Raw genomic sequence first — 15,036 nt, 5'->3', positions numbered from 1 at the left:
AACACATGTAATGAAAAGAGAAGTGCTCTAAAATAATCTCTTATTAATATTTACTTTAATTGGGATGTTTGCTCCTGAATGTATTGCTTTGGCTATTGGATCTACAAGGGAAAAAAAAATAGCTCAAGAGAGGCCTCTTGGGGGTGTTAAGAGAAGCCAGGCTGCACAAATCATTGACGAAAAACAATGCAACTTTACTGAGTCTATGCACCTAAAATTTTTTTTCCCCTGTGAATGCTTCATTCCTATTGATAAAAGAAACAGTTCTTTGAGTGTAGTAGGCTGTCTGCTCTTTGTAAACCATTAGTCAAAACCTTCCAAAGGAAAGACCTGCAAGTTTTCAAGCTTTTTTCTGCTTTGAGCTTTCCAAGCCTTTCAAGGTTTGGTATGGTAAACATGCAAGATACAGGGCAAGGTAGCTTTCTGCCTGGTCTAGGGCTGCAAGCACCACCATTTCGGGTACTCAAACCAACCAGAAAGAGCTCCTGTCATAACACAGACTTACTCAGATGTTAAGAAGTTTTACTGTGGGTTTTTTGGGAGTGGGAGCACGTGCTTTGGTTGAAGGACTCTCTAGGTACACCTACACCATGCTCAGAAGCAGAACTGGCAGTAGCTATGAAGAAGGCCACTTTGCTGCTCTGTCTGTCCCCAGCTATGGAGCCAGGCCATCGGCATCCCTGCCAAAGCATCCCCTGCTCCAACAGTCCCTGATGCCTCTTCCACAGGCAGATTGCCCTGAGCTCTGCTTGGGCCACCCTTGTGAAAAACGACTGCAGGAAAGCTTCTGTGTCTGCGGGTTTTATTACCTCTACTCATGGAGGACAAATACATTTAATATTTAACATTTCCTATCTGTTAAAACCAGCTCTGTTACAGCAGTACAAGAAGGGCAGCTGACTGACCTCACAGCTGGCTTTAAAGACAAGAAGCCAGGCAGCTCCCTCTGCCCTACATGATAGCTTTCCTCTATTGCAGAGCAAAACAAGTCACCCAGTGTGCAGATGGGAGAAGTTCACCTGAGTTGAATTTTGGCTCTTTCTATCGTGAACAGGCTGTGCTTTGTGAAGGTTTCTGTTCAGCTGCAGGAGAAAAAGCTTTCTTCCTTAGAACATTTGACACAAAAAGAAAGCAAAATAAGAAAGAATTTCTAACTGATTGCCCTATGAAAATGTCCCAGGATTGTACAAACAAAGAAAAGGTTGGCGGTTTTTTACTTTTTTAAAATATTATGCAAGTCCTGAGATATTATGAAACTGGGTATGCAGTGGAAACCTAGACAGAGCAGATATTAGATATACGGTATTTTTTTCTCTGTGTCTTTGCCAACAGTTTACTTTCAAGGGTCTTGAGAAGACAGAACCTCAACCAACCACATTTTGTTCAGAAAAATAGATTATTTAGAAGGGATTTTCTCTTTAGTTTTCTTTAAGCAATCCAATGTAATCCTTTAAAATGACACTTAAATAAAATACTCTCAGAAGGAATTATATGTTTTAGAACTGTTTGCAAAACAGAGTTCTGCCCATCACAGTGGGAGGCACACATGTGTGTCTGACTGTCACACACCACATAAGGATGTGATGGACTTCTGAAACAACCCAAAATGCCTATATTGCAAGAGGTCTAATTTTCACATCCTTGGCTGATTTTGTCATTTGTTCTTGATTATACAGCTAGCAAGTGTAGGTAGCTGCTATAGCAGGAGTCACATAAACATTGTGCTTCTGCACTGCAGATACTGTCAAATACAGGCCCAGCTCCCTGATTTGTCTTCAAAATGAAGTGTGTGGTATAATTTCCTTGCCCTTGGGGATAATCAGTCCCTCCTTTTTGCATACTGCAAAATGCAGTTTTCTATTAGTCTAACCACTGACAGCTGTGGCTACAACAGAAATAAACAAAAGTAGCACAAAGATGAATGAGACTTGTTGAAGATATATTGTAGGTATTCCCCTGCCAAGGGCTTTGTTTCTTGCCTGATGATCTTCTACTACTGTTATGGCACTGCAGGTGAAAAGTATTTTCCAAAACAAAGCTTGTCAGCTGAAGGAGGGCTCAGGAAAAACCCAAATCTTTACTTTCCTGTCAGAAACAAGTCATAGTTCCCTTGACCATAATCACTGATCACTGGAATAATTTGTTTAGATTTGAATTGAAATAAAAAAGTAGCATCTGAGTGACAGGAAAAGCAGGCCACCATTCCAGTTCACTTACAGAATCAGATGGGTTGCACATACAGATATCTGGGGATCATTGCAGCAGAGATCAGCTTGTTTGGTCCTTGAAAATAAATGCTTTTTGAGAAGAAATGTATTAAGAACTGCTGTTATTTGGAACACACAATCCTCTAGGCTGCAAACAGTGCATCAGGGCTACGTGTCTCTGTGTTTTATTTCAGTCAGGGAAGATCAGGGAAGATCCTGTGTTAAAGGAGTGAGGAGGACTCAGGCATTTGGTGTCTGGTGGGTGACACAGACTGTTCTGTGCTCCTGCTGTGGTGACTTCAGAGCTCACTGTGCTCGTGTTTGCTGGAGGTCATGTGGAGCAGGGGCTCTAACTCATGGGTCATACTCACAGTATGCCCATTACACTTTGTCTGGTTTGTTGGTCCCTCTGCCTATCCCCATCAGTTCAATGTTACTCTTCTTCTCACAGAAGTGATGTGAGCCTATTGCCTCAATGCAGTGATGGATCTTTTTTTTTTTTTTTTGTCATATAAGTAAAATAAAAGTCAAACACAGAAAGACTAGGAATTAAGGCAAAAATTGAGTAGCCCAAATCCATCATTTCAAAACTGAACCTGACAGTCAATAATACTGGCATTTTGTTTTAATTTCCTGACTGAATTTTAGTTGAATATATAGATGACTTGCAAAAGACCTATACTGTAATATTTCAAATTTATGAGAAAAATCATAGTTATACCATGAAAGCAGATGATGGAAGACTTTTTGGTTTTGTTTGTTTCGTTTTTGTTTTTGTCTTTCTTTTTGTTTTAATCCACCGAAAACTGTTTCTTCTAGTAGGCCTTTTTTTTCATATACTGAATAGGAATCACAGTCAACAGGCAGATTTATCTGATGTCACTCTTAGTTAAAGCACAAAATATTGCCAAAGACTGAAAATAAAATCAGCAGTGTATCTATGTCCAATTTTCTGTATGATTTTCACTTATTTCAAAGAGTAAATAAGGGAGTTCCTTATATCTGCTTTTAAAGTGGACTGTTGCCAGGGCAGTTCTGCTTTTCCCTGCTTCTCTTCCAGCTTGTGCATTTATCTCTTTGGCTTTCTGAGGCATGTTGTCTCTCTTTGTACTGATAAGAGTAATCTGCTGATTCTCCTTCCCTTCCCTGCAGTATCCCCGCAGAGTCTGGCATGAACTGACGTCCATATGGCATTCATCCCATTGAATGGCACTCGGAGCAACGTGGGGCCGTGGGAGGACAGGTCAGCACGGTGACCCTTGGGGCAACCACACTGACTCTTACCCCAGAACTGCTGACTGCTGTCACAGCACAGTGTAATCACATTTTACAGCTTCATCCTTTAGACCTTTTTATGCTGGATGCACTAAGGAGTTTACATCTTCTCCTGGGATACAACCTGCCGAGACTGTACGTGTGCATTTTAACCTGACTTCCAGGCTAACAAAATGCTGATGTGACTCACGAAAACTTTGGTGAAGTAGGGGGGAGACTTCATAAGCAACAGAAGAATCTGGAAGAAAAAATTGTGATATAAAGCCCACTGTATGTGTCAGAGGTGTTGGGATCTGTATGGTTATCTGTGCAGACAGACCCCAGCTGCAGGGGTCAGTCCTACCCTGTTGTAATGGTGGGAAAATGCTGAAATATTGTAGGGTAAGGCCAACTTGATGCTCTGAATTCCTCTCTAGATTTGCTGACTTGCTCACTGTTATATTGTTCTATTTGAGTGCTTTGTGGAGTTCCAGTCAGTACAGAAGGCACTATTTTAAAGTCCTGAAGTCAGACATGGTTGCAATTGTAGAGACTTCAGCAGTTCCCATTTAATGCATTCCATAGGAAGCCAAAGATTATTTTCTTTCCACCCTCCCTGCAGCAGGCATTTTCATCAGGGAGCTAAAGCAGTGAATTCAAATCTACAAGGCTTCCTGTATATCTTGTTGTAGTTGAGGATAGAATATTTTGAACTTTGTATGAAATTAAGCTGGAATTAAAATCAGGAGAGAAACCTGAGGAAAAATGTTTAAAAATCCCTTTCTCAAGTATACTATGAGACTGTTATTCAGAAGACCCTGAAATAGAAAAAGCAGCAGCAATTTGTCCACTGCTATTTCTCAACTAATAAGAAAGCCTATAACATTTATTTCTACCTTGCAAATCCTAAGAAGAATTTTCACTGCTTAATGGCATTGTCAAGTCACACTCAATTTCATAGTGCTAGAATGTGCTTGCAAGCCATTGTGTTTTCCAGTCTTTATTTCAACATTCTGCCTACAAGCACTTCATTATGAGAAGATGTGGAACCCATAAAAAAGTAAGTTTTTATTTTCTCATATGGAATGTGTGTTTTCTGTCTATTCTCATGCTCACAAAAGGACAGGGGAATTTGCACAAGAGGAGAGACAAAATCTCAACAACCTATTGCTATAAATCTGAACATTCTAAACTACCTGTTTACCCAGAAAACCATTTTGTGTGACATTTCCATTGTCTATTTTTTAGAAGTGAATGAACAAAAGCAACCTGTTTGCACAATCAGCTGTCAAAAACTGATTTTAAAAGTTCAGTGACAGAAACTCTTTCAAAACTGGAATTTACTAAGAAATATTGTGAGTGGACCAAATCAGGCTCTGATCATCAAACTTAAAAGTTAATGAGATCACTCTTACACTTAAATGAAATAACTGAAAGTTGTAGATACTTGAAAGCCTGGGATAAAACATCCCCAACAAACAAAAAAACCCCTACACCTTGTGATTAACAGTGTACAGGTATTTTACACCTTGCTTGTAACTCTGCATTCTCATTTACAGTACCTGCATCCCATGGAGCTTTCCTTACATACCTCTACAGCTAATCAGATTGTGCCCTGCACAGACTTCTCCTCACAAATGTAAGCACCTTATACCCCACTGACTGTTAGTTTAAAAGATCCCTATTGTTTCTTCTCTTCCTTGTTACTTTCTAATGCTACTGCTGCACACATCCAGCACGTTCAGGAAAGGTGCTCTGGCCCCTGAATCTTGCCACAGTTTATGGCTCTGGCCTCTGAATCTTGCCTTTCCATTACTCCATGCCATAACCTCTGCCAGAAAAGCAGGAGAAAGGAGATAGCTGACTGAATAAACAAAGAAAATGAGAAGGACAACAGCTGAATAAAAAAAGATAAGAAGTACATGAGAAGTGCACAAGGTCATAATTCAGGGATCAGTAATGACAGTGAAGGTGATTGACATGGAGACTGACACGGTTAAAATTATCACTTCTTTGCTTCAGTGCCTTCAAGTTGGTATGCAAAGGGGATCATTCTCACCACATATTTAGAACTTGGAAAGCAAAGCTCTGGGAAGGAAAATGTACTGTCACATCACTAATTTTGTCTGAGAATGCCTTTAAGAATCCTCCTTTAAGGTTTGATGCAGTACAAAGAACACTACTAAAAAACTATGTAAGGGGATTGTGTTCAGGAAAGTAGAGCTTGAATTTCCTATTACATCTAGATGTGTAACCCATTTTTGTTGCTTCATATTAAAAAAAAGTGTCCATCAGTCAAAAGTCTGTGAAGTTTCTCCAGTCTGTCAAGGGATTGTCAAGGTTTAAGCTTCTCCCATATGTGAATATAGGTGAGCATCCTTTTCAGTTAACTCTTTCAAAACTGCATCCAGTGTTTGTTTACGATAAGGCCAATAATGCCCACTATATGATTTTCAGCTGAGAACTTTCTTCTTGAGTCCTTTGAGTCCTCAAATTATAGCAGGGTAACACCTTCCAGCCCACAGAACCCTCAGTGTGCAGTGATACAGCCTTTTTGGGAATGTGATAGAGTGAGATTACAAGCTGCCAACAACATAAAGCTCCAGCAAGGTCCATTCTTGTGGCTGAGCCCCCCTGGTTGCAGAAGGGAATAAAGCTATCATCACCACAAGGCTGTGTGGGTTCATTCTCCACACCATGAGGCACTGGATTACCAGTGACTATCAGGCTAACTGTGCTTGGTTGCCCAGCATATGGAGGCTTCTAGCTACAGCTTTGGCAAAACTGCTTAAATCTGAGAGTCCCATTGCCTTACTCCTTCCAGACAAAGCTGATTAAATAATCTCAAAATGTCTACAGGCATGACAGCATTGTGGAGGTCTTCAGTATCAGCATGACATTCAACACAATACATCTCTATCTTGAAAGTTAATTGAAATCCCTGTGGGTAAAAATGCTTATGTAACATTTGCTTCACTCATGACTCTCTGTGGGATACAGTGATGACTCCCAGCTCCCTGTGATGGATAGCCTCAGAACAGCAGTGGTTGACATTTTCTGTGTCTTGGCCCTTTAATATGTTTTATGTTTGCACAGTTGCAATGAACATTCTCCACTGCCTTTAATCCTGGCTGATAAATGAAGCATGAGTCTCCCTCTAACCTTGGATACTCTCACAGCTGATGCTTGCTTGATATGATCTGCATTTTTCCATGGACTCTGTTGGAAATTGTCCAGTTAGCTCTCTGCAGCTATTGGAGGAGCATTGTCATTGACTGCTTAATGCTTTTCCCAAAAATTATTAGGCATGCTTGCTTTTTTTTACCATACAATAGTTACATATATAATTTAACCATTTTCCTAGGTTGTATAAAATCTGTACAAAAAAAGGCAAGAATTAGGCTGGAGATCCTACAGGAAAAAGCAATGGAAAATCCTTGGACAAAAAAAAAGGATTGTATCTCCTTGACTGTAAATTTTAAATCTAAAGCCATATAATCAATCTCTGTGTCTCAGTGAAGTATTTATACTTGGAAAAGCAGCTGAATTCTGATGTCATATCTGAAATGAGATGAGCATGAAAAAGAAAAGATAACAATAGGAAAAATTCTTCCTCCTTTCTTTCTCTCATATCAAAATTATACTTGAGGAGCACTTGTGATGTATAGTTCTCCAAGCATCTTTCCCCTTCTAGTTATAACCTTTTCAAAGCACACACTCTACTTATGGAAAAAAGCTGCAGATCAAAGCATGACAGTTGACACCACAGAAGAAAAGAGACAAGGTTACTGGATCAAACCCAAGAAGTAAAACTGATGAAAAGCCTTCAAGTGCAGAGCAGACTGATGAAAATAAGTGTGTGCTGCATGATTTGAGTAAAAAGGGGCTGAAATAGAAAAGACTGATGAAAGCCAAGGGTTGAAGATTCATGAAGGAAGCATAAGAAGCTGATGACTCCAGACTTGGGTTTCATAAGCAGAAACTCTATAATGTATTTAAAATTTAGTGGAGAAACCACTGATTGTGGCATCAGAGAAATCACAAGACTGAATTAAGAGGAAAGATACTGAAAAAAAAATTTCCTCTCAAGGGTATACTGAAAGTATTCAGAGAGGTGATAATGAAAAAAAACCAAAACATTTCACCACTGATCTGGGTGTATTTGAAAGCACACTGCTGTGGCTTTGGCTATATTTTTTTGTCCTAAAAACTGGCCAGACAGCAGACAGCTTCTAAAATTAGCCAGTCTCTATAATGGGCTCTTATGCAAAACATGTATATTCAGCTTCTTTTGCTGAAGTTCATACTAATTCCAGAAAGGAATTAGTCACACTGTAAGATTGTAACTTACCCTTCAGTAAATCTTGTATTATCATAGGTTCTTCTATGTAGGTAGGCAATGAAAATGCATTCCCACACATTTTGATGATAAATCTAATCAATATTGGCAGAAAGATATTTCTTTCCTTATAAATTTCACCATGCAACTTCACAACTAAATAGAATTGGGATCCAAGAAATCCCAACTCTTATACCATTAAAAAGCCACTTAAATATTGTCTTACCCTTCTCCATCCAACATGTGAAGTGTGGGTGAAAGAGTTTCTTATTACTACCTTATAAAAGCAACTGAATTTTAACCACAGATTGCTGCATTAGAGTAAGACCTTTAAAACACCACAAAACCAGGAAACAAAGCAAGGAAGAGTTCTATGTTGCAGCTGCCTTGAATTCTTCTGTCAAATTCAGGTACTGCTGTACTGTACATTCTTCTACCTTGTAGGCATCTGTCAGTCAGAACAGCAGACAACATGACTGACATGAGGATATTGCAATGAGAGTTTAAACAGATTTCTGTCTGAATGCTTATGCCACTTCTGAGTCATGACTTAAGAGAGGGAAAGAAAATTTAAAACACTGATTGCAAGAACTTGACATATTGAGAGGGTTGCAGAAGAGGAAAATTGGTTTGACATCAAACCACACTGTTTGTACCACAGACATCCAGCTAATAAAGGATGATTTAGTTAAAATCAGAATTCCTCCCCTGTGCAGTCATTCAGTCCTGTTCCAGTTTTACAAAGTGTCCAGTAATTTAGTTATACTTTTGATATTTACCCTTTTTAAATTTTAACTGAATTTTGGTAAATTCAACACTTGCCAGGAAGAGGAGTCAGAGTCACTGAAGTTTCAGATAAGGCAAGGGCACATTCCCAGGCTGGAAAATCCTGTTCCCTTTTCTGTCAAAAAGAATTTGACCCCATGTTATCCAGATTCACCAGAAGGAGCCCAAGGTACCCCACTGCTTCCTGAAGGCACCCACTCTGCACACTGGGCTGTGCTTCCAAACCCTTTCCTCCTGCAGGCATTGTAAACCTGCCAAGGTGCTGATGGACACACTCTGTCTTTAGGGATTTGCTGCTGGGGTGGGGGCAGAAAATTGGAGATGCTAGCACCCCCTTCCCTTTAGGTCTCAGAGGAAAGCTGGTCAGGCCAATATGTACCCACCCACCACGTTTCAAGAGGACCTCATGGTGGATCTAGGGAGAAGACAAAAAAAGAGCAGAAGCTACAAGTTTGTGTTCAGGGTAGATTTGATAATAATGGCCAGGGATGGGGGAAGTGAACACTTGAGCACATGAACTTCTGTATCTGCTTCCCAGTAAGAGAGTGTTGGTTTCTGTATGCCTTACTCCCCTGATCCTGGAATTTATCTTCACTTTTCTCCCTTGGCACACACAGGACATTAACAGTCTACCACTAAAGCTGAACACTGCAAATATCCTCCTGAGAAAAGTACAGGTCCAAAGTTTCTTCAGGCAACCACCTTTTACAGTAATTTCATGGAGATCTTAGAAAAACATACCTCATAAATTACTGTTTTTGAGATTAACATCACTCAAATAATTTCTATACATCAGAAATAGGACCCATGATCCAGAATATTCCAGAAATTTAGTCAAATACTTTTTGGGACTTCAAAGTCTTGCCAGCCCCTTAGGAATGGGAGCTGAGTATATAGATTTTGAAGGTGTCACCCAGATGAGTCCCTTGTTCCTGTAATGCTTCCAGTGCCAGGTAGGCTTTAGAAGAAAGGACAGCTGTCATCTGCTATCAGCTGCCACTCAGCAGGGGCTCTGGAGCCCAACAGGTCAGCTCTGTATCCCAGAGCACAATGTCAGCTCACATAAAACATTGTACTCTATCAAAACTGGAGCTCATTGGATGTGCTGCCTGCACACTGCATTGAAATGGGCCCTAAGAAAGGGAATATTTTAAACAGTATTTGCATGTTTGGATGTAATAAGCAAAGTCTCCTGACTACCCTATGAACTCAGGACTTAAAGAGATGTAAAGCAGCATCATATACTTGAAATGAAGAGAAGGATCTTTAAGTTGCACTATGTGGTACCTTCACTGGATCATATAAATTCAAATTCAGGGGTTTGTCAGGGTAGACAAAGAAATTGCCTTTCCTCCAGGCTTTCTGTCTTCTGAATAATAAACCAAGTTACTTCATAGTACCATGCAGACAATAAAACCAAACCAAAATCACCACATCAAAGCCAACACACGAATATGTGGGAGTGAAGAGATATTATTTCTCTCCTGCTTCTTTACTCTTCTGAAATTCATTAATAGTTCCTGAGTAATGAAATGTCAATGGCTTTTAGAAGCCACATGAGTAACTTGTATGGAGTAACTTCTGTTTAAGAAATTACTTTTTGTGCATTAGACACAGTGACATTTCTCATAAAGAGAAAAACAGAAGTACAGAATATGCAGCTAGGGAATTGTTTGGACCAGTAGTGCAAGTTTTACTTTTCATCTGGCAATTTTAGGTAAAAGAGCACTGTATGTTTATAAAATGCACTTTTTGGGAACAATTAATGTGCAAGATTAGGACTCCTGGTACATGGGACCTGTCCTAATAGAATTCTGTTACCTGAATATTCATGGGACACTGTGAGCATAGTGCAAATGGGTGAAGTAAATGTGTTCAGAATCTGAGGCAACTGGAGTAACACAGGCTTTCCACTACTACTGTTTCAGGGCTATTTGGATGGTCTGTGATTCAAATTATATTTGTACAGCATTCATATGCAAATTTAAGGCAAGAAAGAACACAAGTGCTATAAGGTTTTATTTTGCAAACATCAATAAGGGATTGCTGCTCTTGATAGCCTTTAATTTAAAATAAAACCACCAGAAAATTTTACATTATTATTCTTATTAATAGTGCTCTTTAAACCTCCTGAGATGAACAGATAAGGAATAATGTTCTTTTTAAAATCCATGATGATTTTGTAAACTAAAAATGGCTTTTAAAATTTTTCTTTATATGGAAAATTAAGAGTTATTCAGTTGGGTCAATGAGAGATGAGCTGCATTGGCCCAGTGGATGTGAGTCAAGTCTTGCTGTAGGTGCACAGATTAAGTTCTCAGAGAAAATACATCTGTATGGACATTTGTGCCTAGCAGGCTCTGTCTGAAGACAAAATGGCAGTTTCTGCTGAAAAAAAGGGTATGGGAACCTTTTGCTGTAAAGCAACTGTGGACAAATAAGTCAGAGCAAGAATGCTGGATCCACCAAGGCAGGGCTGAGTCTGGGAAACTGTGATCAGCTCCTGTTTCTCACACATCTGCTGCAATGGGGATTTCTCAACACGCACAGTTAGCGTGCTGGCCCAGTATGATTCAGGAAGGATCTTCTCTGTTTCACTGGAGGAGCTCTGCTTCAAAGGGCAAACCTACTATTTCTCAGGAAATAAGAACCTGAAACTTGCAGAGAGAAGGATGTGGAGTAAACAGAGAGCTGGCAGATGTAGCTGCATGCCAGGGATGATCCCACCAGCCCATAAATATTGATGACTTTGCAGTCTCTGAATGCAGATTATTCAGGACGCTGAAGCCTGCAGCTGCACATTCACAGCTTGCTGCTCTCTGAAAGAGCATTCCTGAGAATGTGCATCCGCCTGCTTGAGAATCCCCCACTGCTCTTTTTAACTCTGCTGAAACAATGCTCTTCTCCTTCTGGAATTTGTATTTTATCAAAATAATTCAAAAAGGCAAACAAAATATTTGTTTTGCTAAACTCATTTGCAAACAGCTATAACAGGTTGCTATAAAAACAGGCTGTTACAAGAGAGGGGATAAAACTCTGCCCTTTTTTTCCTCTACTGCATATATGTACTTCATATAGCTACTTTTGTCTAAGACTGTTTAATACAAATAAGCAGAAATAACTAGAGAGCATGGTGACAGTTCATTCATGGGTGTATCACACATAACCTTAATGCATTTGGCAATAACATCAGCACTTCACTTGAGTATGGAACCAGTTAAACACTGGGACTCAGACATTAAGAGAAATTAATTTAGGATTCATGCTGGATCCTTAATTCAATAAGCCAAAATTGGAGCTGACATTCTGAGGATAATAAAGAAACCTAGGAAAGTATTGAAGTCCAAACAAGGACAAGCCAAACCACAAAGGATTCAGCAGAATATTTCAGCATTTCTGAGAAAAAGTAATGTATTAGGAGCTCAGAGCCCATCAGGGCTTGGCTTATGTTTTAAGGATAAAAGTTAAAAGGCTGCCATTTTACTTTAATTCTATGACAAATTTAGCAATGCCTCAATATCTGCTTATCACTTTGAAATAAATAGTTAATTTATTATCATATTTCAGCTAGGTATGCACATACTGATGTATTTATAGCTTCAGATGCATACGTATACCCAGACAAACTCTACCATCATTCCTCAGTACATGGCTATCACAAATTCATGCTTAAGGCCTGATTGTCTCACATTAAGTAAGGTCTTACTCTACATGTATTTTTAATGACCTACCTGTGCTCTCTGTTTTCTGAGCTCCAACAGGGTCATGATCTCTCAATCGGCATTTGTAAAAATACTCATAGGTACAGCAGAGTTGCTTTAAGCACTCTGAACATGGCCCATGTGGAAAAAGAGGCCGGAGCTCAGGCTATTAAATCAGATCTATTTTGGACAACAATGACATGTGTTTTAAATTTTCCCAGAACTTCAAACATGTATAAGGGCTTTCCTGAGAAGAGATGCTTCCCTTCACTGGGGTCTAGCACAGAAAGTGCAAATTAAATTAGGAGTGAAATTGGTCACAGGGGTGTAGTGTTACTGCATCTTGCAAGCAATCTTGTGCCTCAAACGGCATCAAAGAGTTATCATTTCACCATAGGCGTTTTTGCCCTGTGTCAGACACCACAGCTTACTTGTTCATGAAAGGAGTTTGCTGCTGAAAGGCCTCTTAAAAAGCTTGGACTTGACTTTCTGTTATAGATTACCATAAGCTTTAGAGGTTAATCAGTTAATTGGCAATTATTTTTGAATATTAGAATCACTTTTGGTTAAGGTCCCACTGAAATAGACATAAAAATGTTCTCTGTGTGATGTTCTCAGCTCCTTCTGGAGTCAAACTTGTTTGGGTTCAGAGCAGTCCTTCCTAATGCAACTGCACTAGCAGTGGGCTGTGCTTCTGTGTCCTGTTTTGTTTCCACCTAGCTGGCAGTTCAAACTCAGAAGCAATTCCTGTGGAGCATATATGTGATAAAATAGTGTGAAGAAACTTTTCTGTGGACTCCCACCAATGTGTGACAAACTGACTTTTTGTCCTTTTCTCCTTTATCTCTTTTTCTCTCCGTCTATAGTTTGCTTGCTTACAGTAGGATCATCACTAATGCCTTCCAAAACCTTACCAGGGCTGGTGAAACCACAAGCAGTAAGATCTCATGCTGAAAGCACATCCAAACAACTGTACACAATGTACAAAAATAAGATAACAGGTTTGAGTCCAAATTTTTTAAAATTACCTTTTTTTTTTTTTCCAATTATCTCTCTTGTATGATTAAAGCAACCAGATAAAACACTTTTTTTGAAAACTTGAGGCACAGTGATTGATTAGCCCTACTCCTTTCTGCTGTGGAAATCTCTGGGACTCCACACAAGCTGCAGGTGCTAACCACCTGTCCAGATAAAGCCTGGGGCCCTGAAACTACAGCTCTTCTTCAAGAAAAGCTGCTGGATTGGCACATGTTCTTTTCTTTTGCATCTTAGGCTTTGTCCTCTGTCTCTCTCTTGGCTTTCCTTTCTTTAACAATATTGTGCTTGCACATTTGCATTATTATTAGTTAATTTTTACTTAACATTTTTGTGTCATTTTTATGTACTCAAGTGCCTCAAGTCAAGGTTTTCTGCAGCTAGACAAACCTTCAGTTTTGCTTGACTGCAAGTGATTCATCTTTTCTTTAACAATAATATTTATTTCAACATTCACTTCATAAGCCCTCAGTCTGTTGACACCAGCATGGTACCATTACCAATGGTATAAACAAAGAAAAATTGTAACACTGAGACCAAATCAAACTTGTGCATAGTGTCTGTGGTTGAATTTTAAATGGATGCAGCTCCAGAGAGTTTATCCACATAAAAGTAATAATTAACATTCCTGAAGTAATAACTGCTCGGCCACATTTCAAACTGCTAGCTCAGACATTTGCATGCTTCCAATATGAGCACGATATGGCTCAGTCTTAAAGCTGCCAAAGCACAGTAGGTTACTCAGCATGCATAAAAAGAACTGACATTACATTCAGTGGGGACTTTATCTTGCTTGAATAATCCTCCCTACAAGATTATTTCAGCATGCAACGTGTTTCATTTGAGCAAAGTCAGAGAATGCAAAATAATGTGAAGTAATTATGCTATTAAATGTTGCTATTACTTTTTCAGCCCTCTGTTTCAAAGCATAAATAGTTTTCTCAAGGCTAAAAATTGTCAGCAGAAGATCAAATGCACCTCTTGAGTAACCCCATTAAAACCAATGAAGTTTCCCAAAGATTGAGATTGGTTCCTTACTCCACTACACTCAGAACTAGGAAAACCACAGGAATATCAATATATTCTTTGCTTCCAATTGGAATTGGTTTGCATTTCTAGAACACCTCAGTTCGAAATTCTCAAAATATTTTACACTCCTGTATGGAACAGAAGAGTTCTTTTTACCAGAACCTAGCACATGGCCAGTGGTACCTCTCCGTGCTAAGACCCACAGCTGTAAATGTGCCTGGGGATCAGCACCTGCCCATATCAGCAGAGCATCCACCGTGGTTGCAGTCTCACCAGGCTCTCTGTGTTAAAATTATCTGGCTGGGGAACAGGTATATTTAAAGAGGAACAGATGCCTAATGTTTCCCAGTAATTTGTGTTTCAAAAATTCTCTCCTGCAAAAGAATCACAGTCCTGCAGTTTTGAGTTCATCCCTAGGGCCCAATCCAGGTATTACACTGTAGAGGGACTTCCTGAGAACTGTGCACAGTTGCAACCTCTCACAGAAAAACATGATGAAGTACTGGGTTTAGTAATGACTGTGAGCCATTTAGCCAGTAGCCTTTAATCACCTCTGATTACTATTTGATGATCAGCTATGTTCAACAGGAGTTTGTAACCCCTCTTCTTACACCCTACAGAAGGTAGCAATGGATAATCACAGGGAATGAAGCATCCATTGCTCTTTTTACTGTAACTACCAGAG

Source organism: Agelaius phoeniceus, chromosome 3, assembly GCF_051311805.1.
Source record: "Agelaius phoeniceus isolate bAgePho1 chromosome 3, bAgePho1.hap1, whole genome shotgun sequence".
In the NCBI taxonomy this organism is placed as follows: Eukaryota; Metazoa; Chordata; class Aves; order Passeriformes; family Icteridae; genus Agelaius; species Agelaius phoeniceus.
The sequence above is the reverse complement of the archived record's forward strand: the minus strand, read 5'-3'. Positions refer to the sequence as shown.